Source organism: Paramisgurnus dabryanus, chromosome 21, assembly GCF_030506205.2.
Source record: "Paramisgurnus dabryanus chromosome 21, PD_genome_1.1, whole genome shotgun sequence".
Classification (NCBI taxonomy): Eukaryota; Metazoa; Chordata; class Actinopteri; order Cypriniformes; family Cobitidae; genus Paramisgurnus; species Paramisgurnus dabryanus.
This window is the reverse complement of record NC_133357.1, coordinates 22474929-22496078: the sequence shown is the minus strand read 5'-3', so window position 1 is coordinate 22496078 and position 21150 is coordinate 22474929. Positions and strand designations below refer to the sequence as shown.

At 37.7% G+C, this 21150-nt stretch overlaps 1 protein-coding gene across 1 annotated transcript in view; it reads right to left on the bottom strand.

The window, feature by feature from the left end:
- The window catches only part of sulf2b (sulfatase 2b), a 238677-nt gene extending 218023 nt beyond the window's left edge, over nt 1-20654 (bottom strand). Inside the window, exon 1 of the mRNA XM_065286280.2 lies at nt 20328-20654. The gene's annotated coding sequence lies outside the window, so the exon portion shown is untranslated. The remainder of the gene's footprint in view (nt 1-20327) is intronic.
- Nucleotides 20655-21150: the final 496 nt, after the last annotated feature.

The following is a 21150-nucleotide window of genomic DNA, read 5'->3' as shown; positions in this document are numbered from 1 at the left end:
AATGAATGTCCAAAAAACTCGTAATATGTTAAATCAGGTTTAATAATGTCTTTTCTCGCAGCCCTGCGCTGTGTTGGTGTAGATGCCGGTGAACATCATATGCGTGATGACATTGCAGCTTAAATTACCCTAAATTTATAGTCATAAAGATAAAAGTAAAACAACATTCGAAACTTCAAATGATGTATTTTTATTTGTGTAAACTCACAATAAGGAGAAAACCTTGTGCTTATTTATAATCATTAAAAACATGACGTGCTTTCTGCTGGTTTGGTTTTAGAGCGCGTCACAAAAAAAGAACAGAAACTCAAATACTTTTTTATTCATTTTGTCAATTTAATAATTATTTAAGTGCAACATATTTCGTATAGGCTTATTTTTTTATTATTATTTCTCAAAACAGAAACGTAGCTTAATAATCCTCTGTTGATTTAAATCTATTTGTGCATGAAACTAAACCCATGGAGGAAATTATGTTATTTTAGGAGATTTATTTATAAATGAGTGAATAACGCGAATCCAGAAAGGAATTTATTTCTAGACACCCAGTCTCGCAGAGCGGACATTTCGGTAGCTTTTTTGCGAGCTGCCGCTGTGGGTTTTGTCTAGAAGGGATACAGCAAATGCCGAAAAGTTAAGGATTAGATTTGGAGGTAGGATTATTAGGATGAAAACAGCGGTTCTGGCTAAATTAGATACAAATACATCCTACAATCGTGTGAAATTTTGTGTTTAGAGTTGGGTTTGGTTAAAGGATTAGGAAACAGTGCTCACCCAACGAGATTTCGTTTGCTGTATCCCTTCTATCCACAACCGCAGGCGTGGCGGGGATGTTTTAGGAGTGGCGGGCCGCCACGGTTGAATGTATATAGCGGAAACACTGCACTGCACCGGCATACTTTTAAACCTTCATACATTCCTACACCCCATCCAGAACCTTACATTCACAAAGGGCACTAAATCACGTTCCTGCTGGTGGAATGATCTTCCAATAGTATGCTTGAGCATCTTCTGTGTAATGTATCATGCACAATGTTTTTACATCTGACATTACTTCTAGCGCAAACCCAACACGTGTTAAATTCAATCTTTAGGCTTTCATTGATAAAACTAAAACGGCTGCTCTCTGCCTCTTTCATTGACAAAAGAGGGACATTAAAATACCAGGAGTAAATCTAAATGTGTCTCTGGGGCTGTTTACACTTGGTATTAACATGTGTTTTCATTGATCGGATCACAAGTGGACGAGAGAGACACATTACGTTTACACCTGGTATTTAAATCCGTCTCTTTTATCCACTTTCGATCACTTCTGTCCTGAATACTGTGAGGGGACGGTCCGTGAGACGGTGGGCGAGTCCCTCTGCTGTCATTCAAACGCGAGCACGAGTAATTTTAAGTTTATATGGACGCAAACTAATATTATGTCGGAGTCCACTGCTTTTTTAGCAAGTATACATGCTGCACAGTGTTTTGTACATGTGTATGTAAGAGCTTTCTCTGAATTTTCAGCGCAATTGATGAAATAGGATTGCGCAACTTTCACACGGTTTCAAAACGAAACTACGGAGATCAGCCGCTTTAGTTTTATCAGTGAAAGGCTAAAAATATCGCTGTTCACTGTATGTTCACGCCAGAAGCCGAAAAAAGACGTAAAACTTGTGTTTAATACCTCAGATTAGATAAATGGGGCCGGAGAGAAGGCGGTCGCGTGTGGCTGTTCGAACACATTCAACCACATATGCGTTCCGCAACTCCAAAGCGATCCGATCGAAAGTGGTTTTGACTACCTCTGGATGTGGTTGAAAGTGGTCGAAAGTGGACGAGCTCAAAACGTTTTGAACACCGTTTACACCTGGCATTAACATCGTCCACTTGTGATCCGATCGACGAAAACGCATGTTAATGCCAAGTGTAAACAGCCTCTCTCTTTTCCACATGTGATGTGATCGAACATCTTATTACAGTCTTAATACCAGGTGTAAACAGGCCCTTACATAGCAAAATTTTTACTGTGTACAAAAAGACACAAAGCAAATATAACGCTTAAGTTGCATATGTCACAATTTTCATTCAGGAATTCAGACGTCCTTGTTCACGGACACAGCGGGAGTTTTAAGTGAAGGTTTGCACTAGAATAGTAAGTGTTATTTGTAGATTTTCTGAAGTCCTTTTTGATGTTGTTAACAATATGATGGTTGATGGTTTTCCTTCAAGGCCTTTCATTTGAGTTTAAAGTCACCTGTGTAACTCCTTAAAGACTTTTTCACAGCACACACATGGCGTCAAGCTAACAGTTAGACTTAATAGGAAAGTGTTACTGTAATTACCAGAATCCTAATGCTAATCCCTGTCTGTCAAATATTCATTAAGCCTGGCCTTTTACGCTTTGCATTTCATTTATCTGTCTTTTATTAACCACTTACACTTTAATTACCTTTTTTTAAAATGTTTTTTTCTGTTTTTAACAGTACTCTGCGGAAAAACAGCTAAATTCATCCAACACTGTAAGAAAAAAAGGTCCCTAGCTGTCACTGTGGGGTATCCTCTCAAAAAGTACAAAGCTGGTGCTCAGCTAGTCTTCTAGTCTTGCCATCTTGCTAAAAAGTGGTCAAAACCCTCTAAAACCAGCATGTTCACTGGTTTCTTTTAGCTGGTTTCAGCTGCAATTCTTTGTACTCCCAGTGATAAATTTAACGAGAACAACAATAAATCCAAATGTTAGTAGAGGTTGTCCAATAGCTTGAAATTGATTTGACTACACAGAACTGGATGTAAAAAAAATGGTTCGTAGCACACACGCCTGCGATAGTTTCTCTTGGGGGGCGCTATGAGCTCTTACAAGGCAAATTCACATCCTGATAGCAATCATTTACAAGTAGACAGCAGCTTGACAGATACACCATCACTAGATTTAGATTTGTCCCCAGGCTCTGCTTTTTCCTTTTGCTTTCACACATAGACAATCACACATCAGAAATTTCATGTACACACGAGTTTCAGTTTTAGGCGTTCTTTAAACAAGTCATTTACAGCTCAGACATATCAGATATCACTAATATCACAGATATCATCTGACAACTGCCTCAGTTTATATTTACAGGTCCCCGCAGATGAAATAAAATCTTGCTCGAGGGCAACGACAAAACTGTTGATTGTTTCCCATGCTACTGTAATGATGTATAATAATAAAAATGTCACTATTACTTTACACTGTGGTTTTAAAGCTGTTTTGTTGTGTCAGGTGATATTACTCCAGCATTCATTTTAAGTCCAAATTTTTTGCATCAGAGCATTCAAATCCCATGATGATTTAAGTTTACTTTTATGCATTATGTAGACTTTTTATGCATTTAATCCAAAGAAACCTTGTTGTGCATTACACATTTTATCAAAATGTGTGTTCACTGGGAATTAAACCTATGGCCTTCCCAGACAGCAGACGAATCCGGTCCAGATCTGCACCGGAGCTGCTGATCCACTGCATATGCGGCCTAGAATCATCTGCTGTTTGTGTAGAGCTTAAATCTTAGATACATCAACACTTTTTAAACACTTTATAAACATGGAGCATGTCTATCATTCAGTTCATAAGTTAACAAGACTGAAGTTTCACAGGCATATGGCCTTCACTGTGAATTACACAACAACTTCCAGATTTAATTCTTCTGTGTATGAGTCAACTGTTCACTTCTGTTAAATATTAAGTGATGTTCTATGCAAGCTTTTGCTGGATCTCATTAAAAAAAAAAGTCCAGTTATATAACGTAATCGTAAAATGATAGTCCCTTTTTACATTTTTAAAAGGTCCTTGGTATGTGCTACGCATCTACACCGTCAGAAAAAGTGGTCATAAAGTGGTCCCTAGCTGTCACGGTACATTCACATGGGGTGTAAGCGTTAACGCTTCCCATTCACTTTCAATGGGTGACGTCATGCGTTGCTGAAATGAATTGTGGATCCGTCAGCACCGCGTCACTGCCATTGTACGCGACAGAAGTTGAACTTTTTTCAACTTTTCAAGTGGCAATGCGTGCGTCAGCCAATCAGATCGCCTTATGCAAATAACCTAGACAGAGACAGCCAATTACATTTATGGAAGACCGGAGCATGTATTTGGGCCACTGTGATTAGCTGTTGGCCACGCTTCGGACAAGCCTTCCGTCAAGCGTTAATGCCCCGTTTGAATGTACTGTCACTGGGGCAGCCCCTTTTCAAAAGTACACATTTGCAGTTATAAAATTCTTATTAGTACATCAGAGGTACATTTTTATACCAAAGTGATCATATTGGTACCTCAAAGGAATAAATATTTGTACATGGTACATATTAGGATCTTCTTAAAGGGTACTGCCCCTGTGACAGCTTGGTACCATTTGTTGACCGTGTAGATAAATATCTTAAAGAGCACCTATGTCTGATTAACGATTTTACATTTCCTTTGGTGTGTAAGTGTGTATTAGTACATGTTAACGATATGCAAAAAAATACCCTAAAGTAAACGAAAAAGCGAGTTTTAGTCTACAACAGTCTATTGGACTACAACAAACACATGGATTGTAGGCAACAGTTTACTTCCTGGTATTAGTGATTCCTCCCACTTAGGACTCACAGCCTGAAAGTTAACTCCTATTAGCAACCAAATCTTTCAAACATGGTAAGGAGCGTCACATTTCAGACTGACGCCAGAGGTATTCAGGCCAATCACAAAGTACAGATTAGCTGGCCAATCAGGGACACAGAGCTTTTCAAATCGATGAGTTTGTACAAAATCCATGCAGTTCAGGAAGACAGGATATTTGGAGCTACAAAAATGTACGATATGTGGAAATTAATGTGTTTTATTAACCATAAACCTTGCAAACACATTGTATTATATGCATAAAAAACGTTATTTTTAGCAATGAAATAGGTGCACTTTAAATATCTCTCCAGATAGCAATAAGATTAAATGGATCTAAAAAACATCAACAGTTTAAGTGATTGACATGACAGGTTACAAAACACCAAAAGAAACACAATAAATTAAGTCTCCTGAGCTCTGAAAAAGCAAGAAAAGTGATCTTAGAAGTTGAAACAGAGAAAAATGAGGCACAAATACTGTATCTGTATGTGTAGGATATAACTTCTTGCTATCATTAACATTAACTCATTTTTTATTCATTTTCTATCAACTCATTTTCAGTTCATTTTGTATCCCAAAGGATTAAAAGTTTGAGGTTTACATTCACAGTTGTAGATTTGACTTCCTTTCTCTCACTTCCATTTTCTTATGAACTCGCTTTTATTATGCAGAATCCAATGTTCCTATTCTTGGAAAACTTCATGTTCAACTTATTATTCATGCCCTCGCAGTTAGACAACATTACGACGGATCCAGTGTCTCAAGGTCTTCATTGAACTTTCGATATTTCATTACAATGACATATTGGTTCACAACAACCAATCAATGCTGCCCTAATTAAATCATATTAATCAAATTGTGTATCACAGTTCAGGGACAACAGTAACATGTTTACTGTAGTAACAACCAAAAGCGTGTGTGCGTGTGTATGTGTGTATTACAACTTTTCATTTTAATAATATATTAGAAAAGCATGAAACCAAACAATAAATGCTGTAGAAGTATTGTTCATTGTGAGTTCATGTTAGCTAAGGCATTTACTGATTGTAAAGTGTTACTGATATTTTTTTATCCCTATAGAAACAAAAACCTGTTGACATCTGAGTTTTTATAAAGGTTTAGACTGCCTAAAACCTCCTCACAAATTGCTTTGTGATATGTTTTACTATATTTCTGAGGATACTCTCATATTTTGGCTCAAAAGCTTGATTTCTTGCACAATAATTTTTCTATGTCTCTTTCTGTCACTCACATGGAAACCTCATGACCGACACAATTACCCTTTCACACAGATTTCACAAAATTTTCGTCAGCCGAAATGAAGTGCAACCCTAATCGACCTAACTGATTAACTAGAATGGTTTAAATTAATCTGTATTAGTCCGGGCTTATCTTCCCCAGTCTTGTGATACAGTTTCATCAGTAAAGCTAAATTGTCAGCCTGTTGAGAGAAAAATGGCAGGATAGAGGGCCAATAAAGAGGAAGAGAGATAAGGGAAGAGAGGAAAGAGTGAGCGCAATGAAGTGTGAAATGAGAGAGAGTAGACAGACTTGACAAGGTGGCTTAAAGCCACGACAGGATGAAGAAAGAAGAGCGAGAGCTTGAATCTCTCAAGATTAAATATTCAATGGTGCTTCTTGGCATGATAAAGAAGACTTGTGGTCGAAGCATTAGCATATGTCACACACAATATGTATTTGTGAAGTTTTTTCACAGTATTATTTATTTTTAGATATGACTCTCTATACGTTACGCTTATTATAATGAATTTTCGAGTAAAGGCAAAGACCTGTTAGTGTTCAGTTATGTTACAGTTTTTTTTCGATTGCTAAACAACAGTGAGCACAACTGGAGCTACATGTGCAAAACTCTAACTACAGTCTGCAATACCAGAAGTCACCTGAGCTAAACTGTACATATCACCTGCAAAACTCACTCCAACCAACACAACTCTAAACACATGACTCAAAACAGCTTAGTGCAGCCAAACACTAAACACAACCCTCACTGAGATAACACACACTGTCACTCACAACACACTGAGAGGAAAAACACTAACATCAAACACCAATACACAAAATACTAACTTTTTATCTTTACAGTTTCAACAATTTCAGTGACGTCATACAAAGTAATGTTTTCTTCAAATAATTATTTATTTATTGATTGATTTATCACATGATTTATTGAAATTTTTAGAACAGAACAATTCTTTAAGGTAAATGAAAATTAGCAGTTTGCTTCAATAGTTTGTAGTAATTTATGGAATTACAGTAATGAGAAAAAAAGGTAGAAATTAAAAGTACATACTGTAATTCAAACAAATAAATGAGGGGCTAATCCTGCCTTTCTCTAGCATCAGGCCACTACCTGCCACCCTGCCCCCTCACTCGAACTGATTTTGCCAAGTGGTTGATGTCCTCAGGGCAACATTATGTTAACCCTGGAACAACATTTCAATCAACCAATCAGATTTCAGAAATAAGATTATAGTTTGTTTTACGTAAATTTAAGCTTACAACCAAGATTAGCTGTTTCTGGACCATTGTTTTTTACTTATCATGTCCCTCTGATTTTAGGGTTTGGTTATGGTTAGGGTTGGGGTTTGGGGTAGGTTGGGGTATGTTGCCCTGAGGACATCAACCACTTAGCAAAATCAGGAGAGCCCTTCTGCTTCCACAAACCCGTCATTTCCTAAATTTGTCTTTCTGAGCTATACCTATCATAATTTATATATATATATATATATATATATATATATATATATATATATATATATATATATATATATATGAAATTGGAATTTATATTTATATGAAATTGCAATCAGCAGTGTTTGAAAGGCACAAGACTGAAATCAATTGTGTTTTGAATGTGTGGTTCACAGTTTTGACAGCAGTGTGTTAGCATTTGAACAAAGTGCTGTAAATCCACAGTGTTGTGCAGGTTGTGGTTAAAGTCATGGGATAAGTGTGTAAAGTTTTGAAAACTGTGTTCAAGCAATGAAAAACGAACTAGAGTTTGGTCCACATGAACTGCTGCTGTGCAGACTGTAGTTAGAGTTTTGCACATGTGACTCCAGTTGTGCCCACTGTCGTTTAGCAATCGAAAAAAACTGTAAATATTTAAAAGAGTTTCTGAATTATTTTTTACTGTTTTTTTTTTTTACAGAACGCTACGTCAATCACTATATTTAAAAGGGGTGCTGTTAGGGCGCAACATACCGCTCTTGCACTTAAACAACCTCCCATTTGATTGCTGTGTCTGGGTTTATTTAGCAATAATGACCGTCTGTCTGCTTATTATCCCCTACGTACCAAAACTTTCAAAGAATCTGAGAATAAACAGACAAATGAAGGTGTTAGGTGACCCACTCTTTGCTCTTAAGACATTGCGTAACTTGTAGCAAGCTTTCTCTCTGTCTGCCAGACAAGTGGCTGTGTACTGAAATATACACGTGCAAAGACAGGCTCATAATATATGCAGGTATGCATGTACATTATATAGCGACCGACTCAGCAGATGACGATCCAGTGGAACATGTGAGGAGAAAATGGATAGGAAGCACTCAGTAACCCTGAGCCAGACGTGTGTGTGTGTTTGTGCACGCGTGTGTGTGTGTGTGTGTGTGTGTGTGTGTGTGTGTGTGTGTGTGTGTGTGTCGCGCGCATGTGTGTGTGTCGCGCGCATGTGTGTGTGTGTTCATAAGGAACTGAGACTGAAGGAGGCAATAAGAGAATCACTGGAGAACTTTGTAGGCCTGCAGACCTGTGGTAAGCATGAAATATTTTAACAAACATTGAACAGACCAGCTGTGTGAACTTATGTAAGTGTGCGTGTAGGGGGGGTGGCATAACGCCAAGTCCTGTCTGATGTTCACTTCTTAAGCCGATCTGCTAATGGCAACCACACTGTCCTACAGACTGAGTGCCAGAGCAACCTGCAGAGAGACAGTATTGAATTCATATTCTCTCTGGAAAAGAAATGACTCCGGTTAGATTTAAAGATAAACTTATTAAAGTCACAAAAGATCTTTAATTCATCAAATCAGTCTTAAAGCAACACTAAAGAGTTATTGCTCTTTGCTCCCCCTACAGGTTAGACGCGTAATTGTTCATTAGAACTGTCGTAAATACTGCAGCATAGCTGGCTCTGATTGGATTGTAGGTCTGCCGTAAAGCAAGTTTTTGTAGTTTTCACTCGAACTACAGGACCACTACCCGACGGTTGGAAACTTCTTCAGTGCGGTTTTGGCCGATAGAGGGCTGCAAAGTGAATGTGAAAGTGCCATTCACCCTGTTTTGAGTGGATGAACCACTGAAACTTTTTTGGAAACCTTATTTTAAGGTAAAAAAAAACTCTTTGGTGTTGCTTTAAAAGTTTGGTTCTCTTATGCTACGCACACACCAGGGATGTTCATATTGACCGGTTAAACGAAGGTAAGAATTTATGACCGATTACTATATTATATACACACACAGTGCGTGTCGACACATGCCAACAGACATTTCGGCACTTTCTATCCTTGATTTGTGAATGGCCTGTAAATAACATGAATTATTGCTGCTCTGGCAGTCTGGTAAAGTAATAATTTGTATAAGAAATCATTGTACTACATATGTGTCCGTGTTTGAGTAGCTTTGGAAGCTGTAGAGAGACGCGTGTGTGTACAATATGAGGTGGTTCATCTTCGCTGATCGCCTCTATCCTAGACCCTGACCATAAACATCTCTCTTTTTGCACAAACAGAGAAAGAAGATGCGAATGAAATGTGTCCTGTTTAGAAATGGCCATTGTGGTAGATGAAAAAGAGACAATCTGCCCTCTTTGGATATTAATCCGGATCTGGACTGATCAAATGCTCTTTGATAATGTAAAGTTGTGTGAAAATTTGATAATGTATGAATCCTGCTTCTGTTGTGATCTGTTGCTGCTGTTTGCATGTTCAAATTAAATCAAATGTTTGTATTGTTTTTACCGGGTCACAGACAACCGTCAACTGTATTGTTACTCAATGACAATTTAATATTAAAATCTTAACAGTTAACGATTAATGTTCGGTTAACAAGCTGCGGTTGTCGGTCGGAAAAAAACTAACTGAAATGAACATTCCTAGTACACACCAAACCTGTTCCTTGTTGAGTTAAATATATTCAATTTGCGCAAAAACGTTTGCGTCTATTCGCGTCTTTGCATTGTCTGTGTATGTAATCTACGGGTGCAATACGTTGAATACGCATTTGGTGTGTACACCCCTATTTCACTCTTAAAAAATAAAGGTGCTTTACAATGCTTTATGGGGCATAAACATCAAACATGAATTCAACAATTTGCGTTTGAATTTAGATTCGCCTGACCCTACAGTAAATCCAGCGAGTAATACAAGGAACGCCGTGCGAATGCTTGGCGTTTGGTGTGTAAGCCCCAACCTTTATAATCCAAAAAACCTTTCTGTTTCATGAAAGGTACTTTGTGGTAAAAAAAAATTTTAAGATTATAATAAAATATTTTTTTAAAGAACTTGTGACTGAAAGGTTCTTTGAGGAACGAAAGATGATTAGTTTATGGCATGACTGTAAAGAACCTTTTAAGCAAATGTATTTTTAAGAATGTTATTATTTTAGAAAATCTTTTTAATATGCACTTCAAAAAACCTTTAACCAACAGACAGTTGTAAAGAGCTTATAAAGTTACACCTAGAAGTTTGAGCAAGCAAAATATCCAAAAAAAGCACAAACACCCATTTTCCACTATGACTTGCTTTAAAACAAACACTGTTGAACTACAGTCAGTATTTAAGGCTTAGATGACACCCGATGACATCATTTTATTTCGGGCAGACTGGAAAAGTGCAGTTGCTGAAATAGCTGTGCAGTATGATAAAAATAAGAACAAGGTTTATATTGACTGTCTATTTGGTGCAACAGACAGCCTATAATTGGAGTGTTTATAATATGCTTTAACCCATTTGCGCCTGATGCTGCGCGCACCGGTGGTAGATGTTTCGGCGCAGCATCAGGCGCAAATGGGTTAAATGATAATTCCGGTATTCAACACTCTGAGTCTAATTTCCGGTTTGTTTTGGATGAACTACAGTGATGGACACTGAAATTTTGACAATGGGTCGTGTCCTGAGTTTTTGACTCGTTTAGAAGCGTCTCTTGACTGCTTCAGAATGGAAGTCAATGACCATGCACAAACAACACTTAACGTTCATTTTCAAAACTGTACTACTCACGAGGGGTTTGTGGTGTTTTCGTTGATGATTAAAAACAAGTTGTGTAGCGAAATACAGTTTCTGTATCTGATTCTAAAAAAACATTCTGAAAGAAAGACACACAAGCCTATAAGATTTACCTGTTTTATGATTCATTTTCTGTCGCTACTGCTGCTTCCTGAATGGACATTTATAATCTTCAGATATTTTATTTTGGTCCGCTGGCTTAACTGAACACGTGCCTACAAGCCTAAGCGGCCGCGCACGTGCACAACTTAAAGGGAGCATGTAACGTTTTGTACATATGTTTTACGTTTTTAGCAAAAATTGCTTGTGATTAAACATCATTTGGTGGATCCCCTGAAGATCCGTTGCGGACCTCCGGTTAAAGAATTTGTATGTTTTTTATGTTGGCTAATTCGTATGAATTAGTACGAAGTGAATCATACAAAAACACACAAATTTATGATAATAATAAAAAACCAATAACGAAATCCCACCCCTAACCCCAACGTCACAGATGCAAAAGCAAAATGTATAAAAATGTATGAATGTGATTGTGACAATACAAATTAGCCAACTTGTGAAATACGTACAAATTGCCATGAGATATAGTTGGTATAAATATAGATGTTCGGATTGAAAATATTGCTGGGGTAATTCGGTGTTTCCTGTATAGAGACATACCCAATCCGATGTCATTGTATTGAAAAATTGCACAACTGATTTTTATTTATTTTTTACAGAAATTAAGTGAAAATGTATTATCTGTAAGATATAAATCCTACTGTTAAGTTGAAAAAAAAAATCCAAACGTCAGCTCTTGTTGAATTCATTCATTTCGACGTAATAATCTGGGGATGGCACAGAATGATATGAGATCAAAATATGACTAAAAAGCGCAATAAATAAATTAAAAAAGAGGCAGACAGACGCTTTCCGAAAGCACGGCTTTCACACTCACACATAGCCTCTGCGGTTGAGCAAACAGTATTACAGGGGTGAAGAGCTCTTGAATACAGAGCTCCAGCTACCTGCTGTGCCCTTCAATCCCAAAACAAGCCTATAGAGCAGGAACAAGAAAAGACGAGATCTTTTCCCTCTACACACTTTGTGTACACAACAAAGCACAATAACAGTCCAATTTCCTAAAAACCCAAAACACTGTGTTCCACTTCAGAAGCTAAAATCCTGGATCAAGCCCGATCTGTTCTGCCTGGGCGACTCCAAGATTTGGCAGCAAGCATTGCTGCCCTGTTCGTAAAATGAGGTAATCGAGGACTTTGTAGCTTACTTGGTATTATTCGCATAGATGATTAGATCTTCGTGGATCCACGTTTTATAGCATGTTATATAATAAAGATATGTCAAGTTGTCCTGGAACATTAAGCTGCCCTAGATCCGCTTGCAAAGTTGCATTACAAGCATTGTCAACACTTCCTTTCGTTTCAATGAGTCTGAGACTTTCATAGTTTTTTTATTTTATAAAGCCAGAAATAATGAATCTGTCTTTCCAACTGCTGCCATATTATTTCATGAACTGCTGCATAATAATTCTTCCTTACAGCTATTTTCTCTGCATTAACTAGCGCACAGTTGACCTTTGCAGCAGCGTTGAACAACATAACTACATCACAGAACAGCAGCTATGACAGCCGGTTGGAGTGATTCACACAAAATGGGGCAAAATTAGCACACAACAAGGAGACATAATATATAAATTGCGTGAATATTTAAAAGGTTCACATTTTAAAGGCCTGTTTCCATACCAGAATAACAATGAGAGCGTTGTGTTTTAAATAAAGAAACAAGTTTATGTTTCAGTACCCTTGGGTAACGTTTTTTAACACAATCTCAGGCAGAGTGTTACAGTAAGTACACGTCACTGGGGGAATAAACTTCAATTAGGTTTTTGTGTGTTTTGGGTTGTGTGTGGCAAGTTAAGATCTACTCAGACAGAATTGTGTCTTGGATGAGATCGTATGAATCCAAAAGCAAGGGCTTAATAGACTTCCGGATTGAAAAGAGGAATACGTTGGTGTGGCTGGATGGAAAAGTAAACCTTTTGTAAAACATCCAAAATGTTAACTTTATCTCTTCATCTTTAGATCTGTAGCGTCTGTGATCTTGCTCTTTGCTTCTTCTCTGTGTCAGTCCCGTACACTTTTCAATCTTCTCCTCAGATGACCTTCAAGGTCCAGATGCATCAGCGTAATCGAGCCTTCCCTCTTAAAATATTCACCATGTTTTTGCTGTTTCTCTTTGTGTGTTATGGTACACAACTATACTTTGCTCACTTGCAGCTATGAAACACTCAGCTGGAGATGATGGCTTTGCGGTTGAATTATGCATGACTCTTCTCTACTGAAATCTTACACATATGCATTTTTGCTCGTGTACTTTTTTAAATCTACACTGTATAAACAAGTCGGTAATCACTTTCTATTGCAACAGTTCATTCAATGTTTCTAACATCCATGCAAACACAGTGATGTTGCACAAATATCTGATTTCAACTTTTAGAATAAACTCGCTCAATTATATGCGATATTTTGTTTTCGGCAATGTGAGAAATATTGGATGACATCACCAGATGAGTTGAAAACTCTGTAAATCTCTTTTCTTGTACTACAACAAACACACAGATTGTAGGAAACAGTTTACTTCCTGGGCCTGTTGACGTGGACAAGACCGACATTATCATAATTCCTCCCGTTTTGGACTCAGCCTGCAAGTTAACTCCTGTTAGCATTGCATTGTAAGCTGCTAATCTTTCAAACATGGTACGGAGCGTCACATTTCCAGCTGACGTCAGCGGTATTCAGGCCAATCACAATTAGGGATGTAATTAGCGATTCCACTTTTTCATTTCCGATCCGATACCAGAATTCCGTATATCAGCCGATACCGATATCTGTCCGATACTACTGTAATTAAATATGTATAGTGCTTTTTTCTACATCTAGTATTATTTTAAATGTTGAAATCAATCATTTTAAATGATTTACAAGTTACAAGAAACTTTAGTAAATATTAATCATGACAGTGTTTAGGAGAACATATAATAGGTATGTTTGATCGATTAAGTATGCTAAATATTTTTTCTTAATTGCGTAAAACTGAATAGATAGAAAGAGAATAGATGCATGATGTGCTCAGCACAAAGTGAATTGCATCCATCCAACGGCTTACTAAGACTTTATAAAATCAGATCTTTAATAAAGCCTACAGTTATCTTGTGTGTGCATGTGTGAATGACGCGTTTCATCCGTCTGCTTCACCAGTGGATTAACCCAGTTTGCGAGTAAGTTAGTGTGAACTAAAATATCTTTAAATGTGCGTTTGTTCCTTCACATGAAGCTATTGAGTGTATTAAAAGACTTTGAATATAGTGCATAAAACGTTTATGGTGCTTTTATAATACATTTTCCTTTTATTAGCTTGTCAGTAACAACCACGGCTAACACACATTATCGGAATTGGATCGGTCATGTTGTCGGTCTTCGATCCGATGTCCGATCCAGAATAAAAGCCCGGATCGGCCCCTATACCGATCCAGCGTATCAGATCGGGACATCCCTAATCACAATTTACAGATTAGCTGACCAATCAGACACTTTTCAAACCAATGTGCTTTGTACAAAATCAGTACATTTCAGGAATACATGGATATCTGGAGCTACAAAAATGTACGGTATGTGGAAAATAATGTTTTTTCATCATAAACCACGCGAACACATTGTATTATACCAAATACGCAAAATAACATTGTTTTTAGCAATGAAATAGGTGCACTTTAAATACAAATAAACACAAGTTGAATTTTTAAAGTTAAAGAAACATATAAATAAATGTTGATTTGACAAAAATGCTTTTTTATACTGTAGTAGGGCCCTATAATTTCCGCGATCACGGAATCGCGGACGGAATCGCGGAATTGGCTAATTAACACGGAATCTAGCGTTAACGCGGAATTTTGCGGAATTTTGCATATTTTGAATAAAATTCTGTCTTTGTGTGGAAGAACAATGTATGTCTGTGGGAAATGCAGAACGGGGGAAGCAAATCTGGGCGACACATCCCCTCCCGTCATTTCAGACCCCCTCCAAAACACTGAAACAATGGCGAAGCGGCTCTCCACGACTCTACGCTAAGCCCTCAGTTGCGAGCAGTTCTCACGTGACTTTTATGTGACCGGAGAACAGTTTTTTGTAAGTTTTGTCAACATTCCATTGACTGGGAGCGCGAAGATACATGCACTCTCTCATCCACGTCTCTCTCGCTGCACATCTCTCAACTCTCCACTCTTTTTATGACTAAAATAACAGGAAAGGGAAAAAAAAATAATTGCCATATATTAAAACGGAATTTGCAAACATTAAAACGGACAAAACGGAATTTGGGAAAAAATAAAACGGAATTTGGGAAAAAATAAAACTGATTTTATAGGGCCCTACTGTAGTTGCCTTAAAGTTTTAAGGTAATTCAACTAGTATTAGTTGACAAATATTTGTACACAATGAACTGTCAACTGTTAACTTATATTTTTTAAGTTAAATTAACTCAAAATTTTAAGGCAACCAGGTAACTTCCTTTGTGGCAAACAAGAGAATCTGTCCCACAGCATTGGTTATTTTCACTTTAATTTTTACCCTGTTTCTGGGTGGAGTGTGTCAATTAACGAGGGAAGGAAGTTGTATTTAAGAGGGGCATGTCGTACCTGAATCAGAGGCGTCATCCGTTTTAAGATGAACCAACAAATCTTTTTGTTAAATGTGAAGCCTCTCAACCTTTAGTTTATATATAATACACAGTGATGTGCATGTAATGTAGAACATATCTAATGCCACCAGTTTTTTTTTTAATTATAATTTTATCGATATTACATTAACAATTTACATTAACAGTATAATGAAAAAAAAAGACTTACATAGCATACATTTTACTATTATTATTGAAACTAAGATGTGTCCGTGTGCATCTAGCATCTGTAGAGTGTTTATGAGGGGGCACGGTTTCTTAAAAATGTGTGTGTTGTGTGTTGGTGTCAAAGGTCTTTTACCAGTAAATGTGTTTGTGTGAGTAATTAGACACAGTGCCCCATTTACAACCGCAGAAGAATTCAGAGCAAGCGCTTACTGACATGAATAGAAAGTGTGCTGTCAAAACCAAAATACAAATGTAGGACACAGAGACAGAATTTTAAAAACCATATGAAAAGTACCAGTGAAAAAAAACTACACCAAATCAGGAGAAAAATGCTCAATTAACAGCCCTCAAAAGTTTAAAGATTATACAAATCCTCTTTTAGGCTGTCAATATGCCACATGACGTTTTGCAACAGTGAGTGGGTCAAAGGTCACACGTAAGATTTGTGCATGACTTTGATATAACCACAGCCCATAGCCTCAGGAAAGGTTAGCAAAACAAACTGTTATGTGAAATAAAGACACAAGCTAAAGAGAATCTCTGATATAACATTCCTCTCTCTTTGACTTTGTTTACACAGGCTTAAATACGCTTTGTTTTTTAATCCAACTTTGTGACTGACACAACTGATATACTGGTGACACACACATACAGATTTCAGGATGGATTAATACAATACAATAACTTTAGCTCCTTGTCTGAACAAAGCCTGACTTATCTAACTGTTTTGCTTCCACAAAGTCTACATTACAACTCTATATTGATAAATAAAAGTTCTGAATGAACTAATCTAAGGTTTATTATACTGTGCAATCTCACATTTTTGGGGGTATACATTAACTTATTCATTCATTTAACCAATAATCTATTAACATATCAAGTGTCTTGGAGGGGACTTGGAGTGCACGGTTTTATGCTGTGGACAGCAAGCCAAACAAGTCCAGGTGTTTTCCATTACCTACATTTAGATTTATGCTTAGGCATTTGGCAAACACTTTTACCCAAAACAGCTTACAGTGTTTTACAAGGTATACATTTTGTGTTCCCTGGGTTCGAACCCATGACCCCTTTCGCTGCTAATGCACTGCTCTACCACAGGGCTATACAGGAGCACTTTACTACAAGATTACATGAAGAGTTCATATGTAAAACCCTCCGACATGTTTTCTTGTAAATAACCATTTTTTATTCAGGTTCTTTTGTTTAGGTTCAGTAATTTCACTTTAATGGCAATGAAAAGTTATTAGTCAGTAATTGAAATGATTTATTTTCACAAAAGTCACTTTAGTCATTTCATTAGGATTTAAAAAATGTTGCTGTAAAACCAAAATCAAGTGCATGCAACATGTTTCGCAAAAAGCTCCACTTCTGAAGAAAATCCACTTGGATTGTAAAAAATCCAGTTGGATCCAGTTACAAAATCACTAAAGATGCAACTAGAAACATTTCAAATGATAAAAGTGAAAATGAAGAAACCGAACCACACATAAGGGGGCGCTGTGATGCATGTGGCTGCCACATTTGTGTTGTATTCAGGTCAACGAGGGACCCAAGTTTAAACGCGATCCACGCTTGTTTCACATTCGTCTCTGTGCACTTTGAGGACTTTGCTGGAAAATCGTTTTGGCGTTTAAACGTACTGTACAAACGTTTTTTTTTGTTTTTTTTTGCTGAATGATCGAAGGCTGTGATTAAGCGAATTTGAAGCGAAAGCATTATAAGCATATAATATGTTCAGTGTTATTTTCTCATTTTTGAAGGAGGTAGCGTTTAGCGGCTTTTGCATCAGAGCTCTTTATATGAACCTGCTTTATCCACTTTGGTCCATCCATTTTTATTCTTTATTTGAAGAACGGAATAAGAATTAACTCACAATCACACCGAATGTTCAGCAACAAACATTATTCAGCCAAAAATAGCAAAAAACAAATTTTCGGTGTTCGGTCAAACAAGTGATTAGGTTGAATAAATTGTACCGAACAATGAGGTCTTTGATGATCTGATCAAATTATCCAGCGTAGAGTGAGAGATGCGCAAATGCAGCAAACATGTTGGTAAAAGCATTTTTAAGAGGGCCAAGAAAGACGCGAAACATACAGCACTACAAGTTTCATTTTTAATAAAAAATCAAGACAATCTGAACACCATGCAGCGTATGAGAAAGACATGGCGGTGATGGATATTTGTCTGCTGAATGCACAAGCACAGAGAATGAGAGACTTTAACTCTTCAGTCTTCACCTCATGTCATAGAATGACGAAGAGCATCAGCAGTATGTAATAAAAACTTCATAAAACCAGTAAAGTCCTACAATAACAAACACGCTTGTATTAAACCAGAAATAAAACTTTTATTAACAATAAGCTTTTTGTTAGATTCATTTATCTCGAATGTAAATGGAACAGTTTTAGCAAGTCTATCTATATCTATCTGATCAGAGAAATGACCAGGTGTAAACAGGCGCTATAATGAATGTTCAAAAAAAGTCATTGTTAAATAATGTTAAACAAATATAGTAAAAAGGACATTCTGAAAATTTAACTGGTGAGAAAATTGGCAAAATAATTGGGGAAATTAAAAAAATTGTTTGTTGTTCTGCATTCTGCCTTCGGCTGAGTTTTTCATTTTATTCAGCTTTGGCCAAGAATTTTCCTTTCGGTGCATCCCTAGTGTTATCAGTCTGAGTAATTACAATAAAGAAAAAAAGTGAGTTTCATGAAACTAAGTTTACCGCTCTTGGCCCAAACACACCACTCAACTGATCTCAAACATCTGCTTGTTTAAAAAGCGCCTGCCATCTTTTTGTATAATCATTGTAAAATCGTTGGCCATCACAGACAATAACATGTGAGATTGTTCCATTTCACTGGCACTGGCTGGAACTTTAGCCCTGGGTGCAATGGTTACTTCCCCTCTGTCCCAAATCTTCCTCTCTCAAGAGTGCTGAGAGAGGCACAGCAGGAAAAGAGAAGAAATAGGGCACAAAAGGAAAGATGAGGATGAAATACCAATGAAATAGAGGAAGAATTTTAAGCAAGAGCTAACCTATCCATCCCTAACAAATTCCCCTCGCCACCTGTCAAAACCGTGGGAATTTACTGACCAAATGTAACCAATCAGTGTAAACATCAACCAGGCCATTGCTGGCTAACCACTGTCAGAGCCCCAAAACCAACACGGCCCTCCAGAACACCATGCCAAGGTAAAGACCACCAGCTGTCAAACTGCCGCTGTTACGGCCACAACTCAACACACACTTATCAAAGAAGGTTTGTTAGCTAACCCTAATCTTCAGCGAGCACACTTGTGCATTCATTAGAAACTGAAATCTTCAGTCGACAGCTAATTTAGATGATGGTGTAGTTTAGTGGTGGCAATGTATTACTACTTGCTTCCTCTTTTAGCAGAAACAAAGTGATTAAGAAGTTTTGTTAACTCTGCAAGACGTGTTACAGTAGCTGGGTCTGAAGCAGTCTTTATCACAAGATGCAATACGACATGCAGCACTTTTGAAGCTATGCTTTTATGTTGCTACTTAATGCGCATAAGGAAAAAAATACTGTAGCTCTTCATACAGTTTGGATTGATGAGAAAGACTAATACAAAGATAATAAATAGCAATGACAGCACACATTTGGGTGTAGCAGAAGAGTGTAGTCTGGTTCATAAGCAAATGACTCTTGAATCAATTCTTTTCAAAGAATCAGTCAAAAAAGATTCATAAAAGCATCATGCAGCAACAGGTGCCTTTTTTGAAGAAGCAAAAATATGTTCTAATTTGTATACCATTTTGGTCACTATATAATTATAAAAAATCTATTTAGGTTCGGAAAAAAGTAATAATGCAGAATAAATGTGCGTGTTGCAACTATTCTAACTAAATTGGGAACTGTTGCAAAATAGCTTTGTTTTGTCTGCACCTCATGTCTGTATTATTGCTGACATGAGCCTGTTATTTTAATAAATAAACTGCAGGACAAACAATATTTGTTGTATGTAACAAGTGAGAATCATACAAGCGTGATGTTTAGATTGTGATTTTGACCTGTGTTTAGGTGACGTCACGACCTCACACAGCTATCATCACTAGGTTTCCTCTGTTTTGACACACGAGAGTGTCTGACGAGGTAACAGGGTGTAACCCCGACCCTCCTTTCTCTCAAAAACACCGGAGTCAGTCAATCAGTCTATGACAGTGAACTAATAATAACAACACCCACGTGCGTGTAAAAAAGTGACAGTTGCGCTTTACGCTCACGCGATCCGAAGCAAGGCACGCACACTAAAGCAAAGCACAGCACGCAAATAATGACAAAGAAGACAGCGTTAACACTCATAAAACAAAACACACAAACTGAATCAAAGCACGCAAACAAATAAATAAACAATAAAGGAAAGCACAATTAATACAAAAATACATTAAAATATAGCACACGCAAACTGCCCTATAAAAAAGTTGAAACTGCTGAACGTCATATTACGCTACTTTATAGCGTCGAGTATAAAGTTACAGCAGCTGAGATAGAAAATAGGGCATGTGTGAGAGAAAAGCCTACCTCAAACACAGCTGCAGGGTAAGCAGGTGGCAGTTTGTGCCCCTCTGTCCCGCGCAGGAGACCCCAAACCGGGAGCCACTAAGACGTGGAGGGGGTCAAGTGTCACGCGCACTTTCTCTTCTTCACTGATCTTTCTGTCTGAACAGTTGCGCGCGGGTCACCGCATGCTGTGCCTGTGAAGTTTGTCAAACTTTTGAGTGACCGTCCACGCACAAGTGAGGGCGAGAGAGGCTGGACGGAAAGTTTTAAACAGAGGCGAGTGAGAAAAGGGGCAAGTTTGAATTAAAGCGGTTTCAATTTCTCTCTCTCTCTCTCTCTCTCTCTCTCTCTCTCTCTCTCTCTCTCTCTCTCTCTCTCTCTCTCTCTCTCTCGGTGTGTATGTCTACCTCTCTCTCTCTCTTTCTGTGCCAGTTGCAGTAAACTGGCTCGAGACTGCATGAGCCATCTGTTTAAACACGCCTGCCTCTTTTACTTTACTCCCATTCTCAGTCAATCGCTGAGCAACGGTTGGGTTGGGGGGGGGGTGCTAAGAAAAGAGAGGCTGTACTGACCGCTGGTACCCAATCTGAAGTTGAACACAGAGACACAGGCGGAGCTTGCTGACTGAAAGCGTGAAAGGAGAAAGCTTGGCTTCAGTTTGCTGTATTCATGGTTAATCTTTTGGCCGTTGCTTTGATAGTGTGCGTTAGCCAGAAGTTTCAGAAACCGCATGCACTTAAAGCACACATAAAAATCAAAACTTAAGGATTTATCAAAATTTTGTCAGCTTAAGATATGAGTGTGCTTCAAAACTTTCACATTTACTGTAGAAGAGCATTTAAAC